The sequence below is a fragment of the Nicotiana tomentosiformis genome, chromosome 6 (assembly GCF_000390325.3).
Source record: "Nicotiana tomentosiformis chromosome 6, ASM39032v3, whole genome shotgun sequence".
NCBI classification, from domain to species: Eukaryota; Viridiplantae; Streptophyta; class Magnoliopsida; order Solanales; family Solanaceae; genus Nicotiana; species Nicotiana tomentosiformis.
The window spans coordinates 135,370,460-135,392,178 of record NC_090817.1 but is presented as its reverse complement, the minus strand read 5'-3'; positions in this window follow the sequence as shown (position 1 = coordinate 135,392,178).

Genomic DNA, 21,719 nt, shown 5'->3' with positions numbered 1-21,719 from the left:
TTCTAGAGCACTTGCCTCCTTATTATGACCATCTTGATCATTTGCTCCTCTCCTTCTTCAAGGAGTTTTATCTTTAAAATCGATTAGTCAATTACACTTCATGCGTGTCATAGACTCTGTCCATCATGAATTTTATTCTATTTGGAGCATTAGCAGCTGAAATACGAGATTTTGCTTTGGATCAACAAATGTGCCTAATAATATTTTACAAATAAATTATTACTTGAACTTCAAGTTCACATTTTCTTGTACGAGGATCTTGATATACTCATAATAATTCATTCCATGTATTACTTTTCAGTTGCCCATTTTCTCCCCATAATATTGAGATCACCAACACATATCCTCAACCTTCTTTGGGGACCCATTTTTGTGCATTATGGTGGAACAATTAAATTATAGCACATCCATATTTCTAGATGAAAATTATTTGGTTCCTGACCGTGAATCAATTGTGATAGAGAGAATTTATCATAACTTGGCTAGATGCGTACACGTTTTGTTGTATATTAAATAATACATCTCATACCAAATTTCTATTTGGGAGTTTTGTTCTCATAACTAATGGTTTAGCTTAATTGGAGGCGTACAATTTCCGCTGAACCAACTTGGATTTAAACCAGCATTATCAAGATAAATTATCATAATTTATTTTCTAGAACTGTGCTCTAATAATTTGAGCAAGCAACCTTGCAAAAGCCAAATTGCAAGTTGATAACAAACACACATGTGGCCATAGATGCATCTACTAAAACCATATAATATGTAATTGGTCTACACGGCAGGTGACCGGGACCATAAATATATCACCTTTTATTTATTCCAGAAATCAAGGGATTCAATCCTAACTTTAGCTGGTATATCATGAGAATAAGCAGCACAAGAGAATTCTTAAAAATTCTTCTATTTCTTCAATATATGCCAATGTGAATTCTCAATCAATTTTTTTCGCATCATAATTGAATCGGGATGGCCAACCAGTCATGCCAACTAATATTTGATTCAGTAAACCTCTTGGATGGGCCGTGATGGCGCCTAACGTTACTGCTAGGCAAGCCAATAGTGAATTAAACAGGTTATAAATTCTATTTAATAGGAAATTAAGGAGTAGAAAATTTAATAAATGAAGCGAAGACAACTGAGTGGCAAACATAGTGATATAAGTACTCCAAAATCATAAAGTCTACTAGTGTGTGCGCTAAGACCTAGTGTCACAAGTGTATGAGTAACTAGTAGAATATACAAAACTCTAACTATTGTCTGAATATAAAGTAGACAGAATATAAATACAAAAGAGAGGCTCTAGGGGCTGCAGAACTGTCACGACCCCAAATTCCCTCCGTAGGATGTCGTGATGGCACCTAGTCTCTAAGACTAAGTAAGCCTATCAATGCGAAATAATAATAAATATCTGAAATAATTAAACTACAATTCAAACAATTTCAACTCCCAAAACTAGGTAGAAATAAGTCACAAGCTTCTAAGAATTTATCCTCGATGTCTCTATATAACAGAGTCTAAAGAAAATAAGGAAGCAACAAAATAGAATAGAAGGGGACTCCGGAGTCTGCGGGCGTTGGCAGATATACCTAGAAGTCTCCTCGTACAGCTAGTTTACTGATGCGTGGTCTGATAAGATGTACCTGGATCTGCACAAAAAGATGTGCAGAAACGTAGTATGAGTACACCACAGCGGTACCTAGTAAGTGCCAAGCCTAACCTCGGTAGAGTAGTGACGAGGTCAGGTCAGGCCCTACTGGAGAATAAATAATGGCATGGTAAAATGTTTAAACAATATTATAAGATAAAATGACAATGAAAATGAATCAAGTAGTATGTCACATTTAATTACATCAAATAATGACAAATAAATACCTCGTGGAAATAAAACAGAATTCTTTTCAACTTTAAGAAAATCACACAATAATCAAAGGTAACTGCGGCCATAAATCAATATCAAAAAGGGTACTCCTGAGGTACCGCCTCGTAGTCCCAAATCATAAACAAATTCACTATATCTCATTTTTCTTATCTCACTGCGGGAACCTTCACAATTTATTTGAAAGAAAATATTTTTTCCGAAATAGCATCCCGCGTTTTAGCCATCCTTATCACACCGCATGACTTCTAGTAGTTCCCCTTACTAGCCACGCGTATCAAGCCATCCTTATCTCACCGCATGCGTTTCAATACCCAGACCTTATACCACCGCATGCGTATTAATATCACAATATATCATAATTTGCACCTCAAGCGCTCAAATAATTTAACTTGCCAAAATAATTCAACAACAATATTTTTTCACAATAAAAAGCTCATAGCTCATGCCAAAATAAATCATCAATAATATTTTTCCACAATAAAGAGCTCACGGCTCATGTCAAAATAATTCAACAATAATATTTTTCCACAATAAAGAGCTCACGGCTCATGTCAAAATAATTCAACAATAATATTTTTCCACAATAAAGAGCTCACTGCTCCATCACAATGAGTACGAAAATCTTACAAAAATATTCAGGAGTAAATAATTCAGGAAAATAATATTTCAAAATCTTTAATACGTTGTTTCAATATTAAGTTTTAAAATGTCAAATACTTCATATTAATAATATTTAATTTAAAGAAAATCAACCTTCAAATAATGCACAGAATAAAAGAAACCAAGTTCCAACTAAACAGATAAAATAATTAGCAGGAAAAGGTCAAGCAAATTTAAAAATATAAATATTAAATCAATAATGAAGAATATAGCAAAATAAAATAATTTAATTAATGCGCAACAATGATCTACATAATTTAAAACATAATCTTTCACATTTAGCCTGTGTACACACTCATCACCTCATGTACACGACTTTCCACACATTACAATTATCAATCCTAGGGGAATTTCTCCCACACAAAGTTAGACAAGTCACTTACCTCGACTTGCTCCAATTTAACCAAGTATTATGCTTTTTCCTCAATTTTTCCGACTCCGATCGACTCGTATCTAGTCATAATTAATTCGATACAGTCAACAAAAATTATAATAATCAATTTCATAAGAAAATATTATATTTTTTCAATAAAATCCGAAATTAGCTCAAAATTTGCCTGTGGGGCCCACATCTCGGATGTCACGACCCAACTGGAGGGTCATGACTAGCACCCGGGCCATACTTGCCGAGCACCAACGTACATTTTATCTAACCTTCCTTATTATCTTTAAGGGCCGACAAGATCAATATAAATAGTAGACATGGATCATGAACATCCAACAATGAAAGATAATGTCATGAACATACATAACATGGGACGACAAGACTGTCAAGAAACTATATATAAGGTACGAGCTAACATGATGCCATGAAAGACTATACAACAAAAATCAGCCGACAAGGCATTCTAAACCATACATAAGTCGACACCTGTCTATGAGCCTCTAAAGGAACATAAGTGCTACAACATTGCCGGAACAGGGCCCCGACATACCCATAATGTCTATAACAAAAATGCATACCAAGACCACGGCAAGTCCGGAGAAGGGATCTCGCCAATAACCGCTGAACTGGACAGCCTACTGTGGTGGGGGAGCTACGTCTACCTGTCTATCAGGACCTGCAGCACGACATGCAGCGTCCACAAATAAAAAGGACGTCAGTACGAATAAAGTACTGAGTATGTGAGGCAAGAAAGCATAAGTAAGAACAGTAATGTAAACAGGGATAGAGAATATACAACCTGTGACATCTGGGTACCTCTGAGGGCTACTGACATGAAATACATGATACATACATATATATACATAAACTTTTAAAACATACGCCTTTGTGGGCATCACCATCATCATATCGTACCCGGCCATAATAGGCTCGGTAAAACGTACCCGGCCATCATAGGGCTCGGTAGAATCGTACCCGGCCACGTGGAGCTCGGTAAAACCCAACTGATCAGTGGTTGCACAATAGGTGCCATACCCGGCCGACTATAGCGCGGCTCGGTAGAGTAAAATAGATACATATATATGATGCATGCTGGACTCATTGGAATCACATTTTGAACCTTTCGGAGTGACATAAGGTTGGTATCCTTCGTACACGTTATTAGGATTAACTCTTCATCAAGAATCTTATAAGAATCAGGAACTACCAACAACATTGATAATATAAGAATAAGAGAAGTAACATCAATATCAATCATTTCATAAGAAGGGCAGCAATGTAAGTACTGCTAGCTTCTAAGAGTAGAGTATCTTTGGGAGCTCGTTCATTACATTATGTACAATCGGAGTCGTGCAAAAGAATGAAGGGGATAGCCTCACATACCTTGTATATACTGCCCAACCTCAAGCTATGCAAATGTCACGACTCCTTAGTCTACAATAAGACAAATGACACTATTATTATCGTTTAAGCGTCGTAACTATTATGTATCGACCACAACCTATTTTACGATGAAACGGACAGCACCTCCCCTATTTATATGACTTCCCACAAGTCAATACAATCACCAAACAGCCCAAACAACATCATTAATAATCATATTGAGCCTCCAAAACAGTCCACCAACCAACAACATTACTACCAAGCCTTTCGATATATATTTCACAAGTTCTAGCTTCAACGACTTAGCTGCAACTTGGATAATCTTAAATATATATAGAGTAAGAGGTTCCTTACCTTTAAAAAGAAAGAACAACTCCAATTTGACCTTAATTTTCCACGAAATATCCCTTCAATTCTGCCACAAGAACAAGGAAGCAAAACTAGCAATTAATTCGGGTTTTTCGGCACTAGAATTACTTTAGAAGACTTGAAATCACCTAGGGTTGATATTAAAAACTTGAAGGTGTATTTACAGGACATAAAACACTTAAAACAACCTCCCACACGAGCTGGAACAACACAAAAATCAGCAACAACAAGAAGAACAAGAAACTTACTAGCGCCACGGGATTCCCGACATTTGATTTGTGTTGTTTGCCCTTTGTTTGGGTCTTGGATCATGAGAGAACCTTGAGAGACTGTTTTTAGGGTTATAAGGTCTGAATATACTGAAAAATAATGACTTAAAATGGGGTTGAGGTATCTTATATATGTCCATATGTCTTAAACCGCCTTTGTGGGCCCCATAGAGAGCAGCTTGGTGCACTCTCGCGAAAATGCGAATATCTCTCTATTCCGAGATCGTATCGATGAACGGTTTAATGAGTTGGAAACTAGACTCATAGATCTTCAATGTGATAGGTAGATCACCCCATAATTCCAAGCACATTGGGAGAAAAATACAGTAACATTTGACCTAAATTTTAAGTAAAATTATAAACCTAAGTTGCAACAACTTTTATCGACTTTTGTTTCATAACTCGCTTGACTTCAAGACTTATGATGCGTATATTATATGATTCAAATACATTAAAACAAGACCTCTTGGGGACAATTAATCACCTCTAGTGTTACCCGAAAATACGGGTTACAACATCCTTGATTCGTTTAACTTCAAATACTTGTTAACCACTCTTATACACCCTTGTATCGTTTAAGACCAATAGGATTAACTTCTTATCATCTCAAAGATAATCTCTTCTTGGATTTATGTCGACTAACTTACGGCGTGATCTATGGTATGCGAATTTGGGTTGTAACACCCTCTCCCCCTTAGGAACATTCGTCCTCGAATGTAAGGGTTTATGGGGTGTCTAACTCATTGTGGATTCCGACGGAGATTTCCGGCTGAGTTTCCCCTATAAAATGGACACTAGCCAAACTTGCAAGCTGTTAAACCTAACCTATGGCCTTACAAGACTATACAAAGCATTATGGATATGTACATTATCTGCATATTACCATTTTGTATTAAAAAAAGAGTATTCACAAGCTATTGCTTACCTCATAGAGCCGTTTCACCTTATAATGCGTCCTTCTTTCCCCCGGCATCCTCGTTATCTTCACTCTGGAATAGGTAAGGGTATTTAGACTTCATCTCCTCTTTTGCTTCCCATGTCATTTCTTCTATATTCTTGTTCCTCCATAATACTTTCACGGAAGCTACATCCTTTGTTCTCAGCTTGCGGACTTGTCGATCTAATATAGCCACTGGCACTTCATCATATGATAGATCCTTTGTAACTTGTACATCTTTGATAGGGACGACCCGAGAAGGGTCTCCAATACATTTCCTCAACATAGATACATGGAATACCGGGTGGACAAATTCCAATTCAGATGGCAATTCTAACTCGTAAGCAACCTGTCCAATTCGTCAAAGAATTTTGTACGGCCTAATATACCGCGGACTCAACTTACCCTTCTTCCCAAAACGCATAAAACCCTTCATCGGCGAGATCTTCAGGAAAACCCAATCACCAACCTCAAATTCCAGATCACGACGTCGGACGTCGGAATAAGACTTTTGCCTGCTTTGTGCCGTCCTCAGTCGCTCTTGTATCACTTTCACCTTCTCAATGGCTTGGTGAATCAAATCTGGCCCATATAATTCTGTCTCACCGACTTCGAACCATCCAACTGGTGATCTACATCTCCTCCCGTACAGTGCCTCATACGGGGCCATTTTAATACTGGAATGGTAGCTATTATTGTAGGCAAATTCTATAAGTGCCAGATGGTCATCCCAATTCCCCTTGAAATCTAGAACACATGCTCGTAGCATATCTTCAAGCGTCTGGATGGTACGTTCAGCCTGTCCGTCAGTCTGCGGATGGAATGCAGTGCTGAGATTTACTTGTGTGCCTAAACCCTTCTGAAAAGACCTCCAAAAGTTAGCCGTAAATTGAGCTCCTCGGTCTGATATAATAGATACCGGCACACCATGAAGCCTAACAATCTCCTTGATATACAACTTCGCATAATCTTCAGCCGTGTAAGTTGTCTTAACTGGCAAAAAATGGGCAGATTTTGTAAGTCGATCAACTATCACCCAGATGGAGTCAAACTTATGATAAGAGCGAGGTAATCCAATAATGAAGTCCATATTAATCACCTCCCATTTCCAGGTCGGAATCTCTATATTCTGAATCAATCCACTAGGTTTCTGATGCTCGATCTTTACTTGTTGACAATTAGGACACTGGGCTACAAATTCTGCAATAGACTTCTTCATGTTATCCCACCAATACTGCTCCTTAATGTCATGATACATCTTTGTCGAGCCAGGATGGATAGAATATCGGGACTGGTGAATCTCAATCATAATCTTCTCTCGCAACCCTGCCACACTAGGTACACATAATCGGCCCTGGTATCTCAGTGTCCCATCTCCTCCGATCTTGAAAGCTGTAATCTTACACTGCTGAATTCCCTCTCTCAATCTTACTAAGGTAGGATCTTCATATTGCCGTGCTTTTACCTCGGCTACCAAAGATGATTCTGCTGTATTCTGTACAGTAACACCTCTGTCATCAGAGTCCAACAATCTGATTCTCATATTGGCCAGCTGGTGAAGCTCTTTGGTCAACCCTTGTCTACCTGCCTCAATATGTATTAAGCTTCCCATTGACTTACGGCTGAGAGCGTCTGCCACAACATTAGCTTTACCGGGATGGTACAATATCTCGACATCGTAGTCTTTCAGTAATTCAAGCCACCTACGCTGCCTCAAATTCAACTCCTTCTACTTGAAGATGTATTGTAAACTCTTGTGATCTGTGTAGATATCAACATGGACGCCGTATAAGTAGTGCCGCCATATCTTCAAAGCATATATTACTGTAGCCAATTCCAAATCATGAGTCGGGTAATTCTTTTCATGCTTCTTCAATTGTCTTGATGCATAAGCAATCACCTTCCCACGTTGCATCAATACACACCCCAAACCTATACCTGAGGCATCACAATATACCACATAACCTTCTGTTCCTTCTGGGAGAGTGAGCACTGGCGCGGATGTCAATCGATTCTTTAGCTCCTGAAAACTATGTTCACAAGCATCAGACCACTGGAACTTGGTAGCTTTCTGTGTTAACTTAGTCAATGGTGCTGATATAGAGGAAAACCCTTCTACAAACTGCCTATAATATCCTGCTAGCCCCAGGAAGCTGCGGACTTCTGACGGTGTTGTAGGTCTCGGCCAATTCTTCACTGCATCGATCTTCTGAGTGTCGACACTAATACCCTCATCAGATATCACATGGCCAAGGAATGCTACTGAGTTCAGCCAGAATTCACATTTAGAGAGCTTAGCATATAACTTATGATGCTGAAGGGTCTGTAATACTATCCGCAAGTGGCCCGCATGTTTCGCCTCCGAACGAGAATACACCAGAATGTCATCAATGAATACGATCACGAACACATCAAGATAGGGCCTGAATACACTATTCATGAGATCCATAAAAGCTGCTGGGGCATTTGTTAGCCCGAACGACATCACCAAGAACTCAAAATGCCCATATCTTGTCCGGAAGGCCGTCTTTGGAATATCCTTCTCCTTAACCCTCACCTGATGATACCCTGAACGCAAGTCAATCTTGGAGAAATACTTGGCACCCTGGAGTTGGTCAAACAGGTCATCAATTCTTGGAAGTGGATACTTGTTCTTTATTGTAAACTTATTCAACTGTCGATAATCGATACACATCCTTAACGACCCATCTTTCTTCCGCACGAACAAGACTGGCGCACCCCAAGGTGAAGTGCTAGGCCTAATGAAACCCTTATCCAGCAAGTCCTTCAACTGTGCCTTCAACTCTCGCAACTCTACCGGGGCCATCCTGTATGGAGGGATAGAGATCGGTTGAGTGTCAGGCAATGCATCAATGCTAAACTCAATCTCCCTTTCAGGAGGAAGGCCTGGGAGTTCATCTGGGAAAACATCTGGAAATTCATTGACCACGGGGATTAATTGTAGAGTAGGCGGCTTCGCCTCCGCATCCCTAACGCGAACAAGATGATAAATGTAACCTTTTGAGATCATCTTCCTTGCCTTAAGATAGGAAATAAACCTACCTTTCGGCGTAGCAATGTTCCCCTTCCATTCAATGGCGGGTTCACAAGGAAACTAAAACCTAACCATCTTCGTACGACAGTCAACATTTGCATAGCATGAGGCCAACCAGTCCATTCCCATTATCACATCGAAATCAACCATTTCTAACTCAAATAAATTTGCCGAGGTTTGACGACTACAAATCATCACAGTGCAACCTTTATATACCCTTCTAGCAATCACAGAATCTCCTATCGGAGTGGATACCGCAAGTGGTTTACTTATCAATTCAGGTTCAATGCCAAACTTATTAGCCACAAAGGGTGTAACATATGATAAGGTAGATCCTGGATCAATTAGCGCATATACATCATAAGAAAACACAGACAATATACCTGTAACAACATCCGAAGATGACTCGAGATCTTGTCGACCTATTAGAGCATAGGTTCGATTTTGAGCACCACTCGAACTCGGCACTGAACCTCTACCTCTACCACGACCTATCGACTGTTGAAAACCTTGTGCTGGAGGTCGAACTGATGAGGAAGAACTAGACACAGATCCAGTCGGTTAAGACATACCACCACCTCCTCTGTTAGGACAATCCCGCATCATATGGCCATGCTGTCTGCAAGAATAGCACGCATCGGAACCTCGACGGCACAGTCCAAAGTGGGCCTTGCCGCACTGATCATAACGAGGTGTTGGGGGTCTCGTCTGACTAGTATCTCTATGAAATTGTGAGCCTGATGCCCTCAAACTCTGACCTGAACCAGAATAGGTAAATCGATCATACCGAGGCCTCTGAAACTTTGGAGGAGCACTAGCTACAGGTGGCGCCGAACTCCTCGAAGATTGGGGCCTGATACTGCCTCTGAACTCATCAGAATACCCTGCAAATCTCGCCCTCTTATGCTGGCCCCTATCCTGCTCCCTATCTGCCCTTTGCTGGCGCTTACGATCCTCTAGGGTCTGGGCATAAGCCTGAATACGGGAAATATCCATGCCCTCTACCAAGGAGGCTGTTGTGCACTCATTTATCAGATGTGGTCCCAACCCGTTCACGAACAGATGCACCCTATCACTCATCTCTGACACCATATGGGGAGCATACCTTGCTAAAGAATCAAACTGTATACTATACTCTCGTACACTCATATTACCCTGTCGAAGGTTCAAGAACTTATCAGCTCTAGCTCGTCGTATCTCAACTGGCAAGTAGTGACGAAGAAAGGCCTCAGAAAATTCCTTCCACACGGCTGGAGGAGCGTTCGGACCCCTAGATCTCTCCCAACTATCATACCAGAAAACCGCTAAATCCCGTAACCGATAAGAAGCCAACTCTACTGCCTCCGTATCACTAGCATGCATAACCCGCAATGTACGATGAATCTGATCAATAAATGTTTGTGGGTCCTCCTTGGGGTCTGATCCGGTAAACACTGGAGGGTCTAGATTAATAAAATCATGAACTCTCGCACTAACCGGTTTATCAGCAGCACCGGTATTCTGCCTCTGAGCCTGAGCAGCTACCAAGCTAGTCAATAATTGCACCGCACTGCGCATATTGTGGTCTGTAGTGCTAGACGAAGGAACTGGATGTACTGGGTGCCTCCTAATATCCTCTGGAGGAGACGGAGAGGTATGAGACGGCATCTCACTCTGAGCCTCACTTTGGCCTGCTCTGGCTGGAGGCACCTGAATGTTACCCTCTCCCACAGCTGTATCAAGCCGTTTACTAATTGCTTGCTTCCTAGTCGAAGGCATCGCTGAAAGAAAACAAGGTGAATATTAGATATGAACACTTACTACTCAACTCTACGCACGATCTAGATTCAGGAAGAAGGTAACAACCCTAGATGTCACGTAGCCTCCTGATTATAAATGTGGCGCGCTACACATCCATAATCAAAACTCTACTAGACACGGCTCATAGACATCCCCTAGGACAGACTTGCTCTGATACCAAGTTTGTCACGACCCAACTGGAGGGTCATGACTAGCACCCGGGCCATACTTGCCGAGCACCAACGTACATTTTATCTAACCTTCCTTATTATCTTTAAGGGCCGACAAGATCAATATAAATAGTAGACATGGATCATGAACATCCAACAATGAAAGATAATGTCATGAACATACATAACATGGGACGACAAGACTGTCAAGAAACTATATATAAGGTACGAGCTAACATGATGCCATGAAAGACTATACAACAAAAATCAGCCGACAAGGCATTCTAAACCATACATAAGTCGACACCTGTCTATGAGCCTCTAAAGAAACATAAGTGCTACAACATTGCCGGAACAGGGCCCCGACATACCCATAAGGTCTATAACAAAAATGCATACCAAGACCACGGCAAGTCCGGAGAAGGGATCTCGCCAATAACTGCTGAACTGGACAGCCTACTGTGGTGGGGGAGCTACGTCTACCTGTCTATCAGGACCTGCAGCACGACATGCAGCGTCCACAAATAAAAAGGACGTCAGTACGAATAAAGTACTGAGTATGTGAGGCAAGAAAGCATAAGTAAGAACAGTAATGTAAACAGGGATAGAGAATATACAACCTGTGACATCTGGGTACCTCTGAGGGCTACTGACATGAAATACATGATACATACATATATATACATAAACTTTTAAAACATACGCCTTTGTGGACATCACCATCATCATATCGTACCCGGCCATAATAGGCTCGGTAAAACGTACCCGGCCATCATAGGGCTCGGTAGAATCGTACCCGGCCATGTGGAGCTCGGTAAAACCCAACTGATCAATGGTTGCACAATAGGTGCCATACCCGGCCGACTATAGCGTGGCTCGGTAGAGTAAAATAGATACATATATATGATGCATGCTGGACTCATTGGAATCATATTTTGAACCTTTCGGAGTGACATAAGGTTGGTATCCTTCGTACACGTTATTAGGATTAACTCTTCATCAAGAATCTTATAAGAATCAGGAACTACCAACAACATTGATAATATAAGAATAAGAGAAGTAACATCAATATCAATCATTTCATAAGAAGGGCAGCAATGTAAGTACTGCTAGCTTCTAAGAGTAGAGTATCTTTGGGAGCTCGTTCATTACATTATGTACAATCGGAGTCGTGCAAAAGAATGAAGGGGATAGCCTCACATACCTTGTATATACTACCCAACCTCAAGCTATGCAAATGTCACGACTCCTTAGTCTACAATAAGACAAATGACACTATCATTATCGTTTAAGCGTCGTAACTATTATGTATCGACCACAACCTATTTTACGATGAAACGGACAGCACCTCCCCTATTTATATGACTTCCCACAAGTCAATACAATCACCAAACAGCCCAAACAACATCACTAATAATCATATTGAGCCTCCAAAACAGTCCACCAACCAACAACATTACTACCAAGCCTTTCGATATATATTTCACAAGTTCTAGCTTCAACGACTTAGCTGCAACTTGGATAATCTTAAATATATATAGAGTAAGAGGTTCCTTACCTTTAAACAGAAAGAACAACTCCAATTTGACCTTAATTTTCCACGAAATATCCCTTCAATTCTGCCACAAGAACAAGGAAGCAAAACTAGCAATTAATTCGGGTTTTTCGGCACTAGAATTACTTTAGAAGACTTGAAATCACCTAGGGTTGATATTAAAAACTTGAAGGTGTATTTACAGGACATAAAACACTTAAAACAACCTCCCACACGAGCTGGAACAACACAAAAATCAGCAACAACAAGAAGAACAAGAAACTTACTAGCGCCACGGGATTCCCGACATTTGATTTGTGTTGTTTGCCCTTTGTTTGGGTCTTGGATCATGAGAGAACCTTGAGAGACTGTTTTTAGGGTTATAAGGTCTGAATATACTGAAAAATAATGACTTAAAACGGGGTTGAGGTATCTTATATATGTCCATATGTCTTAAACCGCCTTTGTGGGCCCCATAGAGAGCAGCTTGGCGCACTCTCGCGAAAACGCGAATATCTCTCTATTCCGAGATCGTATCGATGAACGGTTTAATGCGTTGGAAACTAGACTCATAGATCTTCAATTTGATAGGTAGATCACCCCATAATTCCAAGCACATTGGGAGAAAAATACAGTAACATTTGACCTAAAGTTTAAGTAAAATTATAAACCTAAGTTGCAACAACTTTTATCGACTTTTGTTTCATAACTCGCTTGACTTCAAGACTTATGATGCGGATATTATATGATTCAAATACATTAAAACAAGACCTCTTGGGACAATTAATCACCTCTAGTGTTACCCGAAAATACGGGTTACAACATCCTTGATTCGTTTAACTTCAAATACTTGTTAACCACTCTTATACACCCTTGTATCGTTTAAGACCAATAGGATTAACTTCTTATCATCTCAAAGATAATCTCTTCTTTGGAAGTTTTTGCAAAAAATCTTGATTTTTCGTCCATCAATTCACGGATTCATGATGTAAATGAGTATGGAACCATGAAATATAATCAATATAGGATAAGGAACACTTACCCCACATGTTTTTCCGTGAAAATCTCCCAAAAATCGCCCAAGAACCGTGCTCCAAAAATCCAAAACGAAATGAATGAAATGACCATTTTTGGTCCTTAAGTTTTTGCCAATCCGTCACTAAAAGTCCATTTTCCGTCACTAAAAGTCCATTTTTCGTCACTAAAAGTCCACCAGAAACTGCTCTACTAGCCTTCCTTCAATCGATCATAACTTTATGTATAAATGTCCAAATGATGAATTGTTTAATTTTCTGGAAACTAGAATCAAACGACTACAACTTTCATGAGATGCGAGGGGAAAACTTTTGTTTAACATTTCCGGAAAGACCACCTATTTGTTCGTTTTGAAAATTTTCCAATTCCTTTTGACTTTCGAGATATAAGCTTCCAAAGTCGGCTCCACATATCATAAATTTCTGGCGAAACTGCTCTACCAACCTTCATTCAATCCATCATAACTTTCTGTACAAATTTCCAAATAATGAATAGTTTAACTTTCTGGAAACTAGAATCAAAGGGCTAAGGGCTACAATTTTCATGTTTTGAAAATTTTCCTATTCCTTATAGATTGCGAGATATAAGCTTCCAAATTTGGCTCCACGCGAAATTTCTGCAACAGAAATTTCCAGCAACCTTCTTTGTCCGAAATCCATTCCGTTTACCTTTCGAAATCCACCCGAGACCCTCGGGACCTTTACCAATTATACCAACATGTCCCAAAATACAATACGAACTTATTCGAGGCTACAAACCACATCAAACAACATCAAAACGACGAATCACACCTCAAATCAAAATCTATGAACTTTGAACTTTCAAATTCTATATCTTATGCCGAAACACATCAAATCAATTCGGAATGATTTCAAATTTTGTACACAAGTCATAAATGACATAACAAACCTATTCCAATTTCCAGAATCGGATTCCGACCTCGATATCAAAAAGTTAACCCCCCGGTCAAACTTCCCAAAAATTTAACTTTTGGCATTTCAAGCCTAATTCTACTACGGACTTCCAAATGAAATTCCGATCACGCTCCTAAGTCCAAAATCACCATACGGAGCTGTTGGAATCATCAAAATTCTATTCCGGGGTCTTTTGCACATAATTTGACATCCGGTCACTATTTGAACTTAAACTTTTAATTTTTCGTCAAAATTCCATATCTCGGGCTAGGGACCTCGGAATTTGATTTCGGGCATACGCCTAAGTCCCAAATCACGATACAGACCTACCGAAACTGTCAAAACACTGATCCGAGTCCGTTTGCTCAAAATGTTGACCAAGGTCAACTCAGTTGAGTTTTAAAGCTCTAATTCACATTTTAATCCAGTTTTCACCTGAAAACTTTCCAGAAAATTTTACGAACTGTGCACGTAAGTCGAGGAATGATAAATAGTGCTTTTTGAGGTCTTAGAACACAAAACTAATTATTAAATTTAAAGATGACCTTTTGGGTCATCATATTCTCCACCTCTAAAACAAACATTCGTCCTCGAACGGAGTTAGAAAAAGTAACTAAGCTGGTGAATAAGTGTGGATAACAGCTGCGCATATCATGCTCGGTCTCCCAAGTCGCCTCTTCGACCGGATGACCCCTTCACTGAACCTTCACGGAAGCAATGTTCTAACCTCAGCTTTCCAACCTGCCTATCCAAAATAGCCACTGGTTCCTCAACATAAGATAGATCCTTGTCCAACTGAACGAACTGAAGTCTAACACATAAGACGGATCGCCGTGATATTTCCGAAGCATGGAAACATGGAATACCGGATGAACTATAGAGAGACTAGGTGGTAGTGCACGTTTGTAAGCCACCTTTCCAACTCTCTCAAGAATCTCAAAAGGCCCAATATACCTAGGGCTCAACTTGCCCTTCTTCCCGAACCTCATCACACCCTTCATAGGCGAAACCCGGAGCAATACGCTCTCACCAACCATGAATGCAACATCACGAACCTTCCGATTCGCATAACTCTTCTGTCTAGATTGCACTGTATGAAGTCAATCCTGAATCAACATAACCTTTTCCAACTCATCCTGAACCAAGTCTGTACCCAATAGCCTAGCCTCTCCCGGTTCGAACCAACCCACTGGGGACCGGCACCGCCTACCATATAAGGCCTCATACGGAGCCATCTAAATGCTTTACTGGCAACTGATGTTGTAAGAAAACTCCGCAAGTGGTAAGAACTGATCCCAAGCACCCCCCAAATCTATCACACAAGCACGAAGCATATCCTCTAGTATCTGAATAGTGCGTTCGGACTGCCCGTCCGTCTGAGGGTGAAATGTTGTACTCAACTCTACACGAGTACCCAACTCTCGATGTACAGCCCTCTAAAACCGTGAGGTAAACTGTGTACCCCAGTCAGAGATGATAGATACCGGTACACCATGAAGTCTGACAATCTCGCGAATATATACCTGAGCTAGCTACTCTGAAGAGTAAGTAGTAATCACATGAATGAAATGAGCTGACTTGGTCAATCTATCCACAATCACCCAAACTGCATCGAACTTTCTCCGAGTCCGTGGGAGCCCAACAATGAAATCCATAGTGATCCGCTCCCATTTCCATTCTGGAATTTCCAACTTCTGAAGCAATCCACCCGGTCGTTGATGCTCATATTTCACTTGTTGACAATTTAGGCACCGAGCTACATATTCCACTATGTCTTTCTTCATCCGCCTCCATCAATAGTGTTGTCTCAAGTCTTGATACATCTTTACAGCACCCGGATGAATGGAGTACCGTGAACTGTGAGCCTCCTGGAAAATCAAGTAGCACAAACCATCTACATTTGGCACACATAGCCTGCCCTACATCCGTAATACATCTTCATCTCCAGTAGTGACTTCCTTGGCATCGCCGTGCTGAACTGTGTCCTTAAGGACAAGCAGATGGGGGTCATCATACTGACATTCCCTGATACGATCATAAAGAGAAGACTGAGAAACCACACAAGCCAAAACTCGGCTCGACTCGCAAACATCCAGTCTAACAAATTGGTTGTCCAAGGCCTGAACATCCAAGGCCAAAGGCCTCTCTGCTACCGGTAAATATGCTAAGCTGCCCAAACTCTCCGCCTTATGACTCAAGGCATCGGCCACTACATTGGCCTTCCCAGGATGATAAAGAATGGTGATATCATATTCCTTAAGCAACTCCAACCATATCCGCTGCCGTAAATTAAGATCCTTCTATTTAAATAGATGTTGTAGACTTCAGTGATCGGTGTAGACCTCACAATGGACACCGTACAAATAATGCCGCCAAATTCTTCAAGGCACGAACAATGGCTGCTAACTCAAGGTCGTGGACCGAAATTCTTTTTCTCATGTACCTTTAACTGTCTGGACGCGTAGGCAATCACCCTACCATCTTGCATCAACACTGCACCGAGGTCAATACGCGACGCATCACAATACACAATATAAGACCCTGAACCTGTAGGTAATACCAACATTGGGGCTGTAGTCAAAACTGTCTTGAGTTTTTGGAAGCTCTCCTCACATTCCTCGGCCCATATGAATGGAGCACCCTTCTGGGTCAATCTGGTCTTAATAGTTGTTCATAATCAATTACAAAATCGTCAATTAACTTCATGTTAACAAAAATCTCGTTTTAAACCTTCACAATACTGATAACGAGATACGAGGCATGAAGACCTCATAATTATTTACCCAAATTAATAAGTCACATTTAACGTCACCTAGGCGGGAACCTACCTCGTAGGTTAAAACTCAATAATTATAACACAAAATTGGCAAGTATGCACAGAGAATTTCATATAGAATTTTCAAATAAGCCTAACAGGCATGGCTCCCTATTAGTCTTATAGTACAAATTTAATTTCACAAGGGAGAACTTAAATACAAGAATTTTTCTCACAAGGATCTCGTCCTTATATAACTTCCACCGTAGCTCGTAGACCGATTTAAACATATCAATTTATATAAAAATGTGAGGATCTCGTCCTCAGTTCTGAATCACAAGTAATATGCACATCGTGCCAATTGAAACTTTTCATTTGCTCCTTCTAAATAATTTCCGTTAAAAAAGAAAAATCACAACACATAATGAACCCCACACCGGTAGGGCATATAATTCACAATTTGTAATTAATTATCCGTAAATTACATCAAAACTTACCGAAATGAGTAACAGAAAACCACATTTAGCCTCACAGGTCTTATTAGTGACCAACATGGAATGATAGGCGTAGTTGTCTCCATGGAATCTCCCAACAAGAGTAAACACATAAGTAGATTATAGAATTATGAAACTCACTCATAAGTGTAGCACAATAGGAGGACTCGTCTTGATACTCAGAACCGAATCAAGTTAAGGAAATTATTCCTTTATATTATATCAAGGTCGTACCTGTAACGACACCATCTGATGTAGCGACCTCTGCCATACCGTAAAACAAATATATCAACGGCTAGGTCTCCACCTCTAGGACGCCTTCTACCCGCCTGTCCTCCACCCCTAACTGGTCGTATGGGTGGTGTAGTAACTGCAATGGGGCACGTAGCCTGAGTGCTTTGATGAAATAAGTCTCTCCTAAGTTTGGGACAATTTTCTCATGATGTGCCTAGTATCACCGTATTCATAACAACCCCTTTGCGGGTTAGGCTGCTCATATTGAGTCTGTGCCAGATAACTGGAATAACCATTGTAGGAACTCATGTTGGTGGTGCATTAAAAGAACTTACTGAAGCACCCCGAGTAATCCGATGTGCGGACTAGGCTGGCCGACTGCCCGAGCCCCCTCCAAAATGATTTATACTTGCAGATTAGAATCCACTGAATCCCCCAGAACCTCGAGACGTCTTGGTCTCCTTAGTTTCTTTTTTTCCTCACACCGAACACATTCTAATATCTTGGCAATTTGTACAACTAGCAAAAATGAAGTATCAGCTTGTAGCTCCCAAGTCGTACAAAATTTTATGATCATAATTGAGTCCTTTAATGAGTTTGTGGACTCGCCCTCTGGCTGTAGGAAGCAAAGTAGGAGTATGACGGGCTAACTTATTGAACTTGATGGCATATTCTGATACCGTCAACCGTGACCTGACGCAACCATTCAAACCCTATGCGCCACGCATTACGGAGAGTCCGAGAAACAAACTCTTTCAAAAGCATTTCTGAGAACTAAGCCAAGTGGGCGGTGTTGCATTGGCTGGTCTGCCCTCTTCATAGGCTTGCCACGAACACTGGTGGAGAGTTATCTCTCCCAAGGCAAATTTCTTCTTTTGTTATGCTGACTCAACATTGTTGAGCTTACCAATTTCTTAACATACTCTTCGATTCTTCTATGGGGTAACCCTTACCCTCTTTATACACAACGATCACAAAAGTAGAGCTCTATACAGACAAATCTTATCACGAACCACATAGTCCAGACTCTCATCAACAAGTGTCCTTCCTCCGAAGCACCCCAAAATCTGCAACAGTGATGTCCACGCTGAGTAGACCTTCTACAAATTTAGAGTTGTTTCTATAACTCCTTTGGTATTGAAGTATAGGATTATTAAGGAGGCGGACATACCGCAAGTCCCAACCTTATCCTCTACAAAATCTCAGGTCTTAAACATGTATAAATATTAGTGAACCTTTCAGTACCACATATATATATTTCAGGCCAAAACTGATATAATACATGACCCCGCAATCCACCCATTGGTAGTGGACTCCTTCCACTCGGCGCGAAGTCATAGGTCACAACGTCCGATGATCCACAATAATAACCTTCATAGCTTGTATAAATCAACTAGACGCCAACGTCTGTTGCACCCCCACATGATTCACTAGGTGATCTCTCAATACGCCCGCATCTTCAGTCGGAACCACACGTTGAGGCAATGTTTGAGCATCTCTGGCTCCCTCATAGTCCATCTACGACATCACGAACCATCGACGTACAACTGATACCGAGTCCGCAATGTCATACATGAGTGGATACAAAGGAATATAAGATATATGTTTCAAGCTAAATCAATGTTGCACGATAAGGAGTCAAAGAAGTGAATATTTCCTAACTATTCCATAGCCTCTTGAAGATAAGTACAGACGTGTCCGTACCGATCTGCAAGACTCTACTAAACCTGCTCGTGACTCATGACACCTATGAACCTAGAGCTCTGATACCAACTTGTCACGACCTCAAATTCCCTCCGTATGATGTCGTGATGGCACCTAGTCTCTAAAACTAGGTAAGCCTATCAATGGGGAATAATAATAAATATCTGAAATAATTAAACTACAATTCAAACAATTTCAACTCCCCAAACTCGGTAGAAATAAGTCACAAGCTTCTAAGAATTTATCCTCGATGTCTCTATATAACAGAGTCTAAAGAAAATAAGGAAGCAACATAACAGAATAGAAGGGGACTCCGAAGTCTGCGGGCGTTGGCAGATATACCTCGAAGTCTCCTCGTACAGCTAGTTTACTGATGCTTGGTCTGATAAGATGTACCTGGATCTGCACAAAAAGATGTACAAAAGCGTAGTATGAGTACACCATAACGGTACCCAGTAAGTGCTAAGCCTAACCTCGGTAGAGTAGTGACGAGATCAGGTCAGACCCTACTGGAGAATAAATAATGGCATGGTAAAATGTTTAAACAATATTACAAGATAAAATGACAATGGAAATGAATCAAGTAGTATGTCACATTTAATTACATCAAATAATGGCAAATAAATACCTCGTGGAAACAAAATAGAATTCTTTTTAACTTTAAGAAAATCACACAATAATCAAAGGCAATTATGGCCATAAATCAATATCAACAAGGGCACTCCCGAGGTACCGCCTCGTAGTCCCAAATCATAAACAATTTCACAATATCTCATTTCCTTATCTCACCGCGGGAGCCTTCACAATTTATTTGAAAGAAAATATTTTTCCCGAAATAGCATCCCGCGTTTTAGCCATCCTTATCACACTGCATGACTTCTAGTAGTTCCCCCTACTAGCCACGCGTATCAAGCCACCCTTATCTCACTGCATGCGTTTCAATACCCAGACCTTATATCACCGCATGCGTATCAATATCACAATATATCATAATTTGCACCTCAAGTGCTCAAATAATTTAACTTGCCAAAATAATTCAACATTAATATTTTTCCACAATAAAGAGCTCATAGCTCATGCCAAAATAAATCATCAATAATATTTTTCCATAATAAAGAGCTCACGGCTCATGTCAAAATAATTCAACAATAATATTTTTCCACAATAAAGAGCTTACGGCTCATGTCAAAATAATTCAACAATAATATTTTTCCACAATAAAGAGCTCACTGCTCCATCACAATGAGTACGAAAATCTTACAAAAATATTCAGGAGTAAATAATTCAGGAAAATAATATTTCAAAATCTTTAATACGTTGCTTCAATATTAAGTTTAAAAATGTCAAATACTTCATATTAATAACATTTAATTTAAAGAAAATCAACCTTCAAATAATGCACAGAATAAAAGAAACCAAGTTCCAACTAAACAGATAAAATAATTAGCAGGAAAAGGTCAAGCAAATTTAAAAATATAAACATTAAATCAATAATGAAGAATATAACAAAATGAAATAATTTAATTAATGCGCAACAATGATCTACATAATTTAAAACATAATCTTTCACATTTAGCCCGTGTACACACTCATCACCTCGTGTGCACGACTTTTCACACATTATAATTATCAATCCTAGGGGAATTTTCCCCACACAAAGTTAGACAAGTCACTTAACTCGACTTGCTCCAATTTAACCAAGTATTATGCTTTTTCCTCAATTTTTCCGACTCCGATCGATTCGTATCTAGTCATAATTAATTCGATACAGTCAACAAAAATTATAGTAATCAATTTCATAAGAAAATATTATATTTTTCAATAAAATTCAAAATTAGCTCAAAATTTTCCCGTGGGGCCCACATCTCGAAATCCGGCAAAACTTACAAAATCCGACAACCCATTCAATTACGAGTCCACCCATACTAATTTTACCAAAATCCGAAAACGTCGACCTCTAAATCTTAAATTTTTATTTTTAAAAAATTTTGCAAAAATCTTGATTTTTCTTCCATAAATTCATGGATTCATGATGTAAATGAGTATGGAATCATGAAATATAATCAATATAGGATAAGGAACACTTACCCCAATGTTTTCCCGTGAAAATCGCCCAAAAATCGCGCAAGAACCGTGCTCCAAAAATCCAAAACGAAATGA